This window comes from Ornithodoros turicata, chromosome 1, assembly GCF_037126465.1.
Source record: "Ornithodoros turicata isolate Travis chromosome 1, ASM3712646v1, whole genome shotgun sequence".
NCBI classification, from domain to species: domain Eukaryota; kingdom Metazoa; phylum Arthropoda; class Arachnida; order Ixodida; family Argasidae; genus Ornithodoros; species Ornithodoros turicata.
Window position 1 is genome coordinate 219,541,509 of NC_088201.1, and position 14,678 is coordinate 219,556,186.

Below are 14,678 nucleotides of genomic sequence, written 5' to 3' on the forward strand. Positions count from 1 at the left end.
CGCAGGTTTCGAAGCAGACGAGAATGCTGGGTGACGTCACGGTATCCTCCTCCGCACGAACCGCCGTAGCAGGGACCTCTGTTTTCTACTGTTCGCATTTCGGTATAGGTTTGCTATTACAATCACGTACGAATTTATTACTGGCGCAAAATCAATGCGAATGTTGTATTCGGTATCGAGGGAGTGGTTCGTGCTTGGTATGATGCCCACTGAATTTTCTTTTTACGAATCTTTGCGAAGTCTCCCTATAAATAACTTGCATATCTCAACTATCCTCGAGCCTGTTGATCTGGTTTGCACAGCACTGTGACACCCACAGGAGCGGACTTTTTCTTCCCTCCTCTATGGGGGCTCCCCCACAGCGGTGCTACACCTATAGCAAACAGAGCAGCTAACATCCAGGAAGTATGAATCAAAAGCCATGACAGTCATACAAAGTTGTCAGATAGCAAAACAAGGTTTCGAGCTATTTGAATCTGAAAGGCGCGAGTTATATAAGTAAATAAAGACTGTGCGAAAAAATAAACTCCACATTAATAACGACAAAGGCAGTAAATTGAGGTCGTGTAAGATAGCTATGAAGAAAATAGATTACTGAGCCCAGTAGGGCAAACTATGTGGACATATAAAGGTAGAAAATCAAGCGAACCAGTGAGGAAATGGTAAGAGAGAAGCCTCAGGACTGGAGCCGCCGATGTTTCGATCAAAAATCGATTCATTTCATGGATGGAGTTTTCCTATCCACCGATGTATTGACCTACAATACCCTAGAACCGTTAAACACGCCATCCCTTCCCATTTAAATATCATATCAATGATGAAAACAGTGCTCAGAAGAAGAGCAATCTCTGTTCAAAATATCGGTGGCTCTCATCGCTTCCCTTAACAAGCCCCACGCCTGTCCTCTACCCCACTTGGCCTTTGCCGTACAGTGCTACTTCGTTTATAGCTATAGCCGTGTTCAGCTGAAGTAACTACTCCAATATGTTTGACTTAGGAGCAACAGCAATTCGATTGGAAAGATATAGATGGCAGAAGGGCAAGGGCGCAGGCCAGCTGGTACATAGTTACAACAGTGAAACCCGAGACACAAAAGAAAAATAGAAGACGGCACAGGATATACGAGGGGCGTTCAAGTCAAACCGGGACTTTTCATTTTTCGCAAAAGTAAAATGAACTTACAGGCGAGAAATTAGTTTTCTTTTTCGACGTAATCTCCAGGTGCACTAATGCACTTGTCCTAGTGTTTCACGAGGGCTTGGATGCCAGCAGCGTATAAATCCTTACCGGCGCGTAGCAGCCATGATCGGACCGCATTCTTGACCTCGTCGTCGCAGCTAAAGTGGCGGCCCTCCAGGAACGCCTTCAGTGGCTCGAAGCGATGGAAATCGCTGGGGGCGAGGTCTGAACTGTAAGGGGGGTGTGGCAGCAACTCCCAGCCAAGTTCCTGTAAGGTGCGTGTCTTGAGATGCGCGGTATGCGGGCGTGCATTGTGCTGTAGGAGGACGACTTCTTTGGTGATGCGGCCCGGCCGTTTCTGCTTCAGCGTCTTATGCACATCCCTGAGAACCTGGCAGTAATATGCACTATTAATGGTGGTACCACTGGACACAAAATCAACATGAACAACGCCAGCCTTGTCCCAGAAAACCGGGGCCATGACCTTACCCGCAGACGGGGTGCTTCGAAACTTCTTAGGAGCGGGCGAGCCCGGGTGCTTCCACTGTTTTGATGCGCGTTTAGACTCAGGAGTGAAATGGTGCACCCACGTTTCATCGCAAGTGATGATCCGATCAAGGAACGGCTGTCCTTCAGTGTCAAAACGGTACCTTAGCTCTTTGGAGATTTCCAGTCTTCTCTGCCGGTCAAACACGGAGAGCTGCCCCGGGACCCAACGGGCACTTACTTTCCGAAACTGGAGGTGTTCATGAATGATAGTATTCTACGTTCCCACAGAAAGGTCCGTCTTTCGAGCCAGTTAGAGACAGGGTATCCGTTTATCCGTCGGTCCTTGAGGATCAGGCACTTCACAAGTTGGATGTTCTCAGGAACTCTGACACTGGGCTCTGAGCCGCCCCGGCCGGGATCGTCCTGCACTGATGAACGGTCGTCTCAGAACCGTTTGCACCACTCAAACGCTTTGCTGCGGCTAAGTGTATCGTGGCCATACTGAGCCTGAAGTCTTCTGTGAATTTCAGATGACTTTACGCCTTCATTCACGAGAAACTTGACAATTCGCTGTTCGATGTGCGCGCTCACCTCGTTGTCGGCCATCTTGTCCAGCACGTGTCTTCTGTTTTGCACAAACTTTGGACCACCACGTGGTGAACGCGGAGGCCTGTCGCGTGTGAAATTAACGAAAAAAAAGTAGCGCGACCCATTTGTACACTCAGAAGACAGAAAGTCCCGGTTTGACTTGAACACCCCTAGTATATTAAAAAATATGTAGGGTTCCGTATTCAACACGGAAATTTAATCAAATGCAGGATTATTTCCTTGGGATTTGATAAGAAAAGTCGATTATTCGCACAGGGTGATCCGATAATTTTTCGTGCGGTAACAATAACTAGCATAACAATTTTTAAGTAACTTTCTGCACGACTGCTTACGCTCTGCTGCGATAGTTTGCACCTTACGCGTAGACGTAGCTGACAGTGGAATACGACAGTAATCCGGTAATAGGTCGACAGCTGCGCCTTTCAAGGACGTTTCTTTAGTAGGGGTTGATTCTCACCCTCCTCTCTGAAAGCTTGACGAAGTCCTTCACCAAAACCTTCTTTATCATATCGGGATCAGCTACGACCAGCGTTGGATTTCCTCCCTCATAGATACTGTAAAAGATACGCAGAATAATATTGTAGTTAACTGAAAGCTGTTGTAGTCGTAAGGTGCTACAGGAATCTGTAATTGAGAGTTTTAGAGAACTGTAAGCGCATCGAGCCTCCGACGTCCTATGCGTCTTGCAAGTGGGATACGCAGCTACCTTTGAAGCAGTGATGCCAACCTACATTTGCAATTTTTTGCCGGATTGGACGAAAAAAATTCCCCATATTTTTCCAGACTGCGAGTTTGTTCTCCTGCGGCTGATATATACTCGTTGCTCTATCGGCGACGGCGCCCAGAAAAAATGCCGGTAAACGATATCACCGAAGCGCAACATTGTCCTGTGGTGACAAGCCAGTCGGAGAACACGAATAAATGTGTCAGAAAGTTGTATCGGCGTCCTGCTTTCATGGTACAGTCAACACTTCATAACAGTTTCCCTCCCATAACAAGCAAATACGAGATGCCAAGGACGACTTGGAGAGAGGTTGCAAGCGGAAAGGAAAACAAAACCGTGGTTCCCTGTCCGAGAGTGGATGCACGGAGCAGAGAGTCGAACCGAAACGGTTTGGTTGAGATTTAGGTTCGACGATAAGGGTTCAGTCCTGGTTGAGCTCGGGAAGGCAACTATAATAGTTCGAACCGTTTTTTTTTTTTTTTTTTTTTTTCGGTTCAGGGGCACGGGTGGGAATGAAGCACAATAGGCACGCTAACACACGCTTCCGTTTGTGTGGTACAGTGTTTTAATGTGAACAGCAAGGCGTCAACGATCGTGCAAGATTTTGAAAGATTTTGCGCGATATGAAAGGCAAGATTAATAGTGGTTATGACAGGAGCATAACCAGAAATTACTGGTTTGGGTTGACTGCCCCAGCAGATAGCTCATGTCGAGCAGATTAACTAGCCCACAGGTTGTTCGCAGAATCTCGGCAGGAACGTAACAGTTAACGAAGCCTGCTGCCTTGCCCTAAGTGATTTAACTCATTGAAATTATTGATTACTAGCCAGTAGACGCGAATACACGTTGAGTAGCAAAAGGCGCTTCACGGTAGTTGGATTGGAATTGTGCGATTCGGAGCCCGGGGTCTTTATCATGGGCGTTCCCAGGGTTTTTTCCAAGGGGGGCAAAGTGCTTCTGGGGGGTGGGGGGGGGGGAGGGTGGCAAGCGTGCAACGACAAAGTTGGGAGGCCTCTTTATAGCTCCAGAAAAGGAGAAGATCGTTACTTCAAAAATTCATGCCAATTGAGCTGCTTGAAATTAGTAGGCACGCGTGTGATATAATTTTGATCACAGCCACGGCACTCGGTGCGTCATACTGGTGTTCAAAGAAGGGTAATGTCTCAGAAAGTTGGTCGCGCGTTTTTGGTCACGTATTTCTGTCTTATTGCAACTGTCCTTGGCAACAGCCAAAAGCAGGCGATGCTTTCGGACGGCCTGGGCATTGACGTTCACATGTGGATTTGCGGCGCCCGGTGCTGAGCACCTCTTCCACTTATCATCTACCATCTCTGCCATGTGCCCGCACACACCAAAAGGGAGTGACCTCTGAAGCAATGGGAGCCAAACAGTACAGAATTCCCCGGTGAGACGTGACCCTTTTCTCCAACAATACGAACACAGCCCATGCCAGGGACAGAGGACACTGACACATTTCCGGATAAGCGAATCTGAATGACCTAGGTCCTGGAAGATTGGTTCCCGTACTTGCTGTCCGGAGACAGATAACGAATTACGGATAACCGCGACAAAATGCAATGGTAGCAGGTTCGTTCCCGTTAATGTAGTTTGGTTAACGAGTTTTCCGGATATCTGAACTACGGATAAACGAGACATTGCTGTATCATGAAACTTTTGGTATAAGTGGCACGGCAGTATAGTTCCCTTGATTTCGAGGGAATTCGTTTTGCCCCCAGACAGACTTCAAATCCCCTTCAAATCTAGAAAAATTTCCCTAGGGTTGGTAACACTGCTTGGAAGTGCTTTAGCGCTACAGACGCCTTCGCATGGTACGATTTCGATTTCGTCTACGCCGACGTGGCGGCACCTGGAGACGGTGGGAAGAAATCTATGGGTCACTGTGACGTTCCGCCCACGTAGATGTTTTGTTTAACTGATGTGTCACGAGCACTTCACAAATGAGCACTTCACAAATGTGGAATGAAGTTAATGTCGTGCATGTGATTCCTGAAGTTCCCCAATCTCAACCTCGTCGGGCCCCTATATTGATTTTACTGACTTAAGGGGACGTCGGCTCGTAAACGTATCCACCCTCTGATTGGCTTACAGTGATACGGAGTCGGAATCAGAGGGCGCTTACGATCTTCTAAAAGTATGTCATGCTACGTACCCAAACACTTTTCCATATTTCTGGTATCGTTCCTGGTCGAGCATGTGGGTCGGCTGCAATGAAAAAAAAAAAAAAAGTTATCATCATTTCAGAATTTCACGAAGAAAGAGTTCAAAATTTCTTAATCACATCATGGAAAACTGTATCGGCTGATATCTTACAAGCATTTCGCGGAAATTCATGCCAAACTAGATCTGACGGAAACGCGCACCCAAATATCATAAGGATATCCTAGAAAACAGGGTCCGAACTCTCATAAGCATTTCATGACCTCACGTTCCGATTCGTATTCCGGACGCAACGTGTGTTACATTTCATGCAGCTAGCGGCATGACTGAGTGGGTGAGGCGTGTACACGTTGGTCGTACGGCTCGCGTCAAGGTTAACTTGAACACCGCTCTAGCTTTCGAAGCGGGAAGAGAGCCACCCTGGACGCGCCTAGCAGAAAACAACGCCTATGTAACGAAGGTCGCCCCTATAACTGTAAATAGATGACCAAAACACCCTCCGTCGTCATTTTTACAAAGCACCAGCAGGGTCGAAGGTCGGAATGGCGTTCAAGTTAACTCTGATGCGACCTGTACATCTCGACGACTGGGAGATGGTGCGTTCGAACCCACCAGGGGCTGTCCATTGTGAGGCGTTTTCTGGTTTTGCGGGGAGATTTCCCAAACGACTGTCGGCGCAGTGTCCCAGAGGTACTGTAAATGTATTTTTATTCGCAATGTATTAATTTTAGAGAATTTCGTCACCGCTAGAACCTCGCGAAAAATTGTACTCGCGAACACAGCTTGACGTTTATCGCGTGAAAGGAAACAGCCCTGGAATTGCGAAATTAAATACTCGCGAATAACTTCCGGAATGACCGAATCCGCCATTCGCGAAAGTTAATACATCGCGAATAAAAATACTTTTCCAGTATACCAAAGACGCATAGTCCCCCTCTTCCTGTCCCACCCCTTCCTGCTATCCACTCTCAACCTAGCTGTCAACGCCTGTGCAACGCTCTCACGCACAGGGGAGCGGTATGTTTATTGTGCATTTACGTTTATTGTTTATGTTCATTGTTGCTTCGTCCTGCCAACACGATATTAAAAAGGATATCAAATAGATCACTCTTCGGGGATACTAGTTAGAGTTGCTCGTCACAACTGAAGGCCGGCCCGCATGGTGCGTTTTTCTTGCGTAAAAGCTAAGTTTTCACGCCCAGCGCGAAATTTTGTACGTCGCGGCTGTTTGTAGCACGTGATTTACTGCACCAGAACAGGTTTGATATTTCACGCAGCAGTCAGTTCACGGGCGTCCATAGCAACAGGTAACGGCGGAACAAGTCACTCCTGGTTCCGGTCTAGCATCCTACTTCCGGTTTAGAAATGGCCACTCTTACAAAAAATCTGCAGAAGGATATCGCCAAGTACAGTAACTTTCGTTCGTGAGGGTTCATATTACCAAATGCAAACCAATTACAAAGGAACGCACACAAACACAACGATATCATGGCGGGAGAGCAAGGAGAGGAGAATGTTGCGAACAGTTCGTAAAGCACATACAGTAATCCCTCGTTACAACGAAGTCGCTTTGTTCGGATTATCGCTTTATTCGAGGTTCCCCTGTGTCCCGTATAAAACGCATGCAGTTTTAACTGGATTATTCGAAGCATACTGTCGCCCGACGCCGCATTTTACGAAGCGCAAGCCGGCCCGTATGCCCGCAGCTCTCGCACGAACTTAGTCGCGGACTCGCGGAGCGGTGGAGACGCGTGGGGCAGCGTTCTCTGCAAGCGTTCTTTCCCTAGTAGAAAAGAGGCGAAAGGCGAAAGTTTCACACCCTCTCCTCTTTTCTGCACAGAAAGGGTAGGACGCGCGTTCCACTTCGCTCGATCGGCGTCTTGATCTCCGCGCTGTTCCCACATTTACCAATGACTCCACCGAAGATCCTACGGAAGTGATTACGCTCAAGCAAAAAGTCGCGCTAATTAGAGAAGTTGAAAAAGCTACTATTCCTTTCGTGGTAGAAGCTAGCGGCAGCTAGCTTCTAGCTAGCGGCAGCTTTTCCAGGGGTAGTGTGCACGATGAACAAGCGCACGTCTCAGACAGAGGACTGCGACGATCTCTACAGGAGAGTGCATGAGCTCGTCCGACTGACAGGAGGCTGACGACGACTTCTCTTCGTTTGCACTTGAAAATGCGGTTGTCCCCGTCGTCTGCCCTACCACGGACGAGGATATTGTGGACACTGATAGAACGCCGATGCGAAAGTAACGATAGTTCGGATATGAGCCCAGGGAAGTTCCAATGACGGCTGACACACGGGACATGCTCCGTTTGATCCACAATAAAATTGAGTGCGGCGGTTGTGATGACGGCCTGCTGCAGTGCGTGCACAGACTGGAGCAGGCCCTCCTGGCGCCCAACAAGGCCGCCGTCAGATGCAGCTCACCTCTTTTTTTAATGAAATAAAAGTGCTACCATGCTGATAACTTCCCAAGGTATGTGTCTTTTGGTATACCGTTGTTTGCGCGCAGTTCGGGCACCACTGGCAGCATCTTTAGCCGTTCCCGCATTTATCGAAATACAGCTTATAACGAATTTTCTTTCGGCGACTTTGTTCTAACGAGGGATTACTGTACGGCAAACCCTCTGTGTACGCAGCAGCGGGATTTGCCCCCATGCGGTTTGACGTGCGTATGTTGTAACGGTGCGTGGCCATGCAGAGCTTTGCGCAGCGCGACATTCACAGAAACACGCACCATGCGGGCCGTCCTTAACTCTTTAGGGCCTTAACTCTTTAGTGTAACGACGAAACTGCATAGACGCAGACAGGCCGGTGGATGAACTCCATACGGACGAATCCTGAGCTATCGGCGAAACACAGAAGAGGACGCGGCAGGAACCGTTCCAGCGGTCCATGCAGTCTCCTTTTTTGTCGTGTATTTTGGGTCTTGTCATGAGTTGTGTACGTTTGTTCGTTGGTCTTTGTGTCTTCGCCCCAAATTCAGGAATACGCAGTCAACGGTTTTTATTTGCCTTGCCCATAGCTGAGGCTCAATTATTGTGTCCTTAGCGCTGAATAAATTCCTAAATTCCGTTTAGCCAACTCCGCAAGTTCCGAGTTCCTTTTGTTAATTCCTGGTGCAGAAATAACTTGAGCTGCCTCCTCCCTCTCTCATGCCATCCATGAGCCATATAATCATCAAATGCACGTGCATGGAACATCCTCGTTTCAACCCGCTGCCTTATTGTTGCACGGTGAACGCTACGGAGCTACAAATTCAGTTTTGGCCCTGTATTCGTGGACTCAAGTGGTCGTTCTGCGTATGGTCAGTAGCGTACTTCTAATAACTGACGGCACTGTGTAGCAAAATTGGCCCTTGTTCAAATAAATATGGGCGAAATACGGTATCTCGTTGAACTAAAATTTCCGATGTCCGCTTGTTCTCCGCTTCCCTAAGGAAGTTTATTGCAGGGTGATTGCAGCTTAGGACGTACTGCTTCTTTCATCATATGAAAGATTTGTATAATTTTGATGCATCAAATCTAATTTTGGACGTGTTTGCGTCACCCACCTTTGCGTCTTAGCTAATTATGCAAAGTTGAAAAGGACTAGAGATGACATCTTAGACAGCAAGTGACTTAGCTAACAGCACTCCAACAGAAATGCTCTCAAAATTCAACACCGTACACGTTACTTTTACAAAATAGCTGGAGAACGTCTCGTTCATTTTACATCCACGACATATACAGAAACAACGCGACCTTCGGCTTATCTGGATCGGAGAGCGGACTATCTGGCAAACGAATTAGCGCCAACTTCAATCAGTTCCATCGCTCGAAAGCATGTGGACCTCTCACGTGGATTACCTGTCGCTATCTATGGGCTCGAGTAGCGCGTACTTCTGGTTTCAGCTCATTTGTATTGCAAAATCCGGGAACTCATATATCAAGGTACGCTCGCTTCTCGGGTTCTTTAATTAGGACAAATGATTTGAATGATGGCAGCGTCCAATTCTGCTCTCTCGCATATCCCATAAAACATCTAAGTAATCAGTTAATTGATGAATTTAGCTAACTGGCCATCCGGTAATTGCATACGCTGCCCTACAGTGTGTACGCCTGGCCGTGTAACCCCCATTCAGAAAGCTAAATTTATGCAGCTGTAATAGTTTTCTTTGATAAAAATGTTGTGTCGATTAAAAAAAAAAAACACACCTTCTGTACAGGTGAGAAAAATGACTGCTCGATACCGCAGCATGAGGACTGGCGCTTTGTTGTGCTTCAGGCGTCTTCCTTACGGTTTTGTCCTTTGCGGCTGGGTCCACTAGAGTCACTAAATAGGGTACAGAGAAGCGACACTGAGCACCGCCGGCGATCGAGACCGCCATCTTGTGTCCGGCGCGGCTGCGTCGCCTAGCAATAAGACGCCAATCTCCCCCTTCTCCGCCGAAGAACTGCGCGCAGCCGAGCCAGCTTACAACTGAGGAAACCGGTTTTGGATGGAGGGGACTCAACGTGGACGGCGCGTTCTTGGAAGGAGAAACCACGTGACACGATCGGGGGGGGGGGGGGCATCGAGAATACCGGACGGCGGCTCAGGCGTGGAAAAGGAATGCGATACTCTGTACTCCTATTTAGTGACTCTAGGTCCACCATTTTCGTGTGAATGAAATTAAGTCAACAAAAAATTCCTAACATTATGCTTCGTGAGTAGCTTAACTGGTAGCGGTTTTCGTTTGTCGAGTAACCTCCTCATATCTGTAAACTACATTCCGCTATGAGAGTTGCAAATATTTCTATTTCAGTCCTGTCACACTTACCTTGGTGAATAGTTGGAAACATGGCCGAAAGATAAGGGCGAGCGGCTCTGCAGGCACGTTCTGATTTTCCCAGTAGTTTCGGTGTCGCGCAGCATACCTGCATGCGTCACAGAAATGAGAGAGAGCTGCGTGAGCGGGAATGAGGGAAGGCCAACGATTTTTAAGTGGGCATTGGGCTCTAGAAATGTATGTATACGAAAAGAGTACCGCAGTATTTCAAACAGCTCGACGGTCTATGCGGGGAGGAATTCTCTGTCCAGATAATGCCCAGATATTGAATAAGCGAGTTTTATGACAAAACGACGAGACAGCAGGGCCGATGGTGATTACGATAATCCAGCGGATTCACGGCAATACGGTTTGTGGTCGTGTCTTTCTTCCAAGGTGTTGAGAAACCATGCGCAGCACACCAAATGCACTTAGCAATGCATTTAGCTTCTGAATGTTATTATTCATGACAGAGAAAAGACGCTGAATAAGTACAAAAGCAACTCAGCCAATTGCAAAAAACACACAAAAAACAAACAAACAAAAAACAGGCATTTATTTCTGCACGCGTCAAGGGCATGTTGGTATTTAATCGTATTTAATCGTAAAATAGCACAGCGGGATCTTCGGAACGGTAGGATCCGAGCGGAGTAGGATCACGGCGCGCCCGCAAAATATTCGTGGAGTTAGGAGCACCATTTTCGAGCAGAGTTCGCTCTCCTTACTTCTGCTCCAGGCGCCAGTGCGCTCTCTTTCTGTTCTACTTCGGAAGCACGGACGGGAAGAAGACGCGCCCTTGCAATTCTAATTTCTACTGATCGCGACATATTTTTTCCTGCCTCTCCATAGTCCCTTCATATATTCGGTATAAGACGGAAGCGTTGGACAATGTGACGAATATATAATGGAGGAGGGTTTGCCTCTTTACGTTTCTGAAGCACGCCAAAGAGAAGGCTTAGCACATGCCTCGCTGACACCCATTTTCAAACGGACACATGCTTGACCATTTTCAAACCTGGACGCATGCATCAAGCATTCACTACGTTGGCATATGTCTGATATGGCAAATTTGAAACGCGTGCGGCATGTCTATAATTACTGTAGCCCTTCTGGACGCTCGTATTCACAATGGAGGACTTCCTATGGTTTTCAGACATTGCAGTATAATTTAACTACACTGTTAAACAGAGTCGATACTTACCTGTCCACAATAGGCAAGCGTGATCCGTTAAATTATTTTTATGCATTAGATTAATGATTGATTGATTATTTAAAAGAAAACCATTAGATTAATGCTATGCGTGTGCCGGGTCACTTCTTGTTCCTTACTTCAATGAATGGAATGGTTGTTTACAACAATGTGGTTACTCATGTTCTGCATCTCTTATGTCTTCCGCGCTGTCAGTTAAATATGTTCTTGTACAGTATTGAATTATTCGTTATTGTTTATTGGTTTGATTTAAATGCTTTTGTTTTTATGTCCACGTTTTAAATGTGTTCTTTATTGTTGAAGTATAAGTTATTGCCAGACCTGGTACAAAAGTGTTAGTTGTCTCATGTGTTTGTTCCCGCTGACAGCGGGTGATTGAGGCCTTTTTCAAGTCTCCTTGAGACTTTTTTCCACCGCCTCCCTTTGACTTGTTTGTGAGAAAATAAATAAATATCAAGTATAATTCCGGAACTACCTCGTGAACGGCTAAGCAGACCACTGTAAATGTGACACATGAAAAGTAGCCTAGTTTTGTTGCAAGTACGTACCTTCCGTTTCACTAGACGCATCTTCAAAGGAAGGGACTGTTTTTTCTTGAAGTTAGGTATACCCGGAGATAAGCAATTTCTTGTGATTCGGAACGTGCTTTACTTGTAATATAGATATAACTACAAAGTGTAAGTACACGTCACTCTCGTGTCATTTAACTCGAGTATGCTACGTTGTTCGAAGTGCGTCCTTTACATCATTATATTGAAGCCGCGAAAATGAAAAAAAAAGGGGTTTCTAGTGAGTATAATTTGCCATCGAAGTCGAATAGAGTGGCTATAGAAAGCGATTCAAGCGTGTATCCTAATCTTACTGTTGAAAAATTATCAGTTTAGTATGAGATGCAGTAAACCACTTAGTCAGTTGATGTACAACAAATTTTTAATGAAACATCCTTCAATATGCCAAGTTTGAGTGTAAAGTATAGGAGTAAGCGTATTGATATCATCAACAATTTCTCCCATCTCCTATAAATATAGCGTAACACTGAAAGCTTAAAGTGGATCCGTGAGACGGGAACAATGCGGTAACGGCGTCCAGCAGCATTAGAAACGTTGTTGCATGGAAATGTTTCATCGTCGTCTCGTAGCTCGTAATTCGCATGTTGCCGTGAATCGCCTAGCGCTAATTACTTTCAGTTAAAATGGGTTTCCGTTAAGTGTCTGTGCATGTCACGGCGCCCAGATCAATCCAAACACTGAACGTTTCTGCGGAAAGCCAACGGTTCCAAAAATTGACTAGGTTATCCCACAATATGCCACGTACATTACACTACTGCATCCCCTGAGTCGGCCCATCCACCGCTGGAAGACACGCACTGGAGTAAGATATCAGCCCCGCCCAATTTCACCTCCTAGACGGTTCCAAGCAATGTGCTTACCATCCACCGGTTTATTCCGAATCATTATTGTGGAATGAAACGTCACGGTGGACGAGGTTACATGGACAGGCTTCCACAACGTGGATAGAAACCTCTCCTGAATATGGGAACCGACCTTACAGCTCGTGCACTGAACGTTTAATGACCTGTTTAGTTACAGATCGTCAAAAAGGTGACGTTGAAAACCACATTTCGTTTTTTTTTGTGTCGATCAATAAGACATTGAACAACAACAACCAATATGTGATGTCACGGTTTGTTTCACTGCTCAAGCTAGCGGTACTCTATTTATTTATTTATTTGCCGGCACGTGACCGAACTAGGTAATATATACAGCCGAAAAGGGTCTAAACATACAAAAATGCACGCAGCACAACAAAAGTGCATCGTCGTGAAAGGAGCGTTGTCATAACGTGACATTGTCATCATTGACATCATATTTGTCGAAATGATCGAGGTTATTATGCAAGACCCAATGTAGGGCTCAATAACAAATTATCTAAAGATTTATTTACAAGGTGCTGTGGACATGACTGATATTAATGATGTGAAAAAACAGTGATAGAAGAAGTGACATGGTATGAAGAACATTAAAATCTCATTACTTTTCGCATCTCCCGCGTCTTTGTATGTTCACGGTTTCACTTACTGACAGCCTTAGGGGTGCGCTAATTAGGCGATTAATTGTTGTCGACAGCCAAAATACTGTATTTTATGTTTGTGTGCAGCCTCTCAACTTATTTGAAAGTTATGGAGATTGGGAGAATTAGTGACGTAGCCAGCACTATCATATAGCTTGCAACAGCAAAATGATGCTAAAGCTGAGCGCCGTATTCATTCAGTATAGAAAGTAAAATAATACCTGCTGAACGGAAGAGTGTTCATTTAAATCGGTGTAAGCAAACTCGTATCAGCATTGGAGGAAGCCAAAAAGTTTAGAGCGGGTGCGTTGGAAAATCCTACACACGAAGTTGAAGAATAGTCTGAGTCCTTTGTAATTTCACCTACTCCCTCATTTAACCCCAAGAATAACATTACGGTGATAAAGCTCAAAAGAGCGATATTTCGAAAAAGTGTCAGCACACAATATTTTGTTTCACTTCCTGTTTTTGTTTTTTTTTACTTCTGAATACACACTGCAATTCAACCGCTCATGTGGACAAGCATTGCGCTTGTCACATCCTACAAACCCCTACATGATCCTGCAATCATTTAGTGGACATGAATAATTCGGATCGAAACAACAAACAAACACAAAACGGTGTAATAGGCGATGACACTTACATGTAAAATAATATCGCCACCGTAACGGCCAAGATTATCCAGTCCGGCACCGCAAACAATCCTGGCAGTTGCATCTTATTCGTCTGCAGTCGTGTGCTGTCTGCCCGTCAATGGTGTGGGAATCGAGAAACCACGGAGACCGCACGCAGGAACACGGGTATCGAAATGGCCCTTTTTTTAACTGTCCTCTCGGTTTCCACTAACACACACAAGTAAACTGCTTGTAGGGACGCTGCAAGACAGAGCGAAAACCTTTTGAGAGACGCAACACGAAGGATAAGGTCGACGCCGATAACTGCCTATGAATGAACGCAGCGGGTCAGTCGGGCACGGTTCCAACTATTAACCTTGGTCTGATAGGCCTGATACGAGAAATTGTCGTTCGCGGCATCTAAGCGCTGCGTACTGCGTAAAGCCTGGAGGGACTTTATCCATGCTCTCCAGTGGCGTGCTTTCGTAATAGACCTCCTCCAAGAATTCACCGCACAGAAAGCATGCACTTGATGCAATGTACTTATGCGGTTTATTTGCCAAAACTACAGGAGGGGATGATATGCAGATTATGCACCTGGGCCCTTTATAATTGTGCATGGACAATAACAAATAACTGGGCCGAGGTTTTCTCCGCTAGAGAAGTTTCAGTGTAGGTTTTGGGAGTAGAATCTACTTTTATGGATTTTAATTGGTGTTAGGTCGTTGATTTGGTTTCTGATAAATTGCTAATGACAACAAAAATTCGTTAGTTACAATAATTTAAGTTATTTGACCCTACGCCAAACCGCC

The 14,678-nt window shown here is 45.9% G+C and overlaps 1 pseudogene; it reads right to left on the reverse strand.

Annotated features, from left to right (window-relative positions):
* Positions 1-13,969, reverse strand: part of LOC135394781 (cytochrome P450 3A8-like) — a 39,124-nt pseudogene extending 25,155 nt beyond the window's left edge.
* Positions 13,970-14,678: the final 709 nt, after the last annotated feature.